This window comes from Rattus norvegicus, chromosome 8 (genome assembly GCF_036323735.1).
Source record: "Rattus norvegicus strain BN/NHsdMcwi chromosome 8, GRCr8, whole genome shotgun sequence".
NCBI classification, from domain to species: Eukaryota; Metazoa; Chordata; class Mammalia; order Rodentia; family Muridae; genus Rattus; species Rattus norvegicus.
This window is the reverse complement of record NC_086026.1, coordinates 45,307,488-45,308,738: the sequence shown is the minus strand read 5'-3', so window position 1 is coordinate 45,308,738 and position 1,251 is coordinate 45,307,488.

The following is a 1,251-nucleotide window of genomic DNA, read 5'->3' as shown; positions in this document are numbered from 1 at the left end:
GAGCCTCTGTCCCAGTAGGGAAGCAGCTTTGAGGAAACGGATGCTTCCTGCCTGGCCCTCGGTGCCTTAGAAAACTGGGAGGGGACCAGAGGTGAGAAACTCTCTGACCTCTACACTTCAGCTGTAATCCCCGGGATGGGGCGCTAACTGCTAAGGGTTTACTTCACGTCTGAGTTAGGGTTTCTTAAATGAAACCCTCACACTGATCCTAATTGTACCCATGTCCTTAGTCTGCCAACGCCACACCTCTATTCAGAACTTACGCCTAGATCTTAGTCTCTACGGTTTTACCACTAGCCAGACACCTAATAGAGGATGATGAAGACCAGAGGTTGAGCCTCAGACACAGGAGTGAGGAGTTGAGTCCTAAGGGGTTTCCAGCCAAGAAATCAAGGGGCACACAGGGTTGGGGGGCCCATGTAGCAAGTGTGTATCTCTGGTCCGTTCCCTGAGTCTTGGGAGGCTAGAAAGTAGGAATGACGCAGAACCTTAAAGCTTTGAAAATCCATGGACTGTGTCCACATTTTCTTCAAAAGACTTGGAGGGGCTGGAGAGGTGGCTCAGTGGTTAGGAGCACCGACTGCTCTTCCAGAGGTCCTGAGTTCAATTCCCAGCAACCTCATGGTGGCTCACAACCATCTGTAAAGAGATCTGATGCCCTCTTCTGGTGTGACTGAAGACAGCCACGGTGTACTTATGGTGTACTTATATGTAATAAATAAATCTTTAAAAATTAAAAAAAAAAGACTTGGAAATGATGTCTGTGGGCTCTTGGGCAGATTCCTTCATCCGAAAAGCCAGTTTTCATATCTGTAAAATGGGGATATTAATAGTAGATTCCACCTTGAGATCCAGAGTAAAGCTGGAATGAGAGGAATCAGATAGACAAAATTACCTGGTGCAGACAGTGCTTGACACACAAGTGTCACTTGTGTTGGCTTGTTTTATCCCATCACTGAAACTCTCTGCAGTGGCACCAGGCCTGGGGAAGATGTGGGGTGAAGCCTTTCGCTAGGCTCGCCTGGCCGGACACCTGTCTTCTATGGCTACCTGGCAAACAACCCACATAGCAAATACGTTGACTGCGTTGGCTCCTCCCTGAAACCCAGAGAGGCTGCTTTCTTCTCGGAGCCCAGCTCCTGTTCACCAGCCTCTTCCTTCCACATCTGGAATCTCAGCCATTTCCTAGAGCTGTTCTCGGAAGGCCAAGGTCAGGCTCTCGGCCTCAGCGGAAGAGCGCGCAGGCTTTGT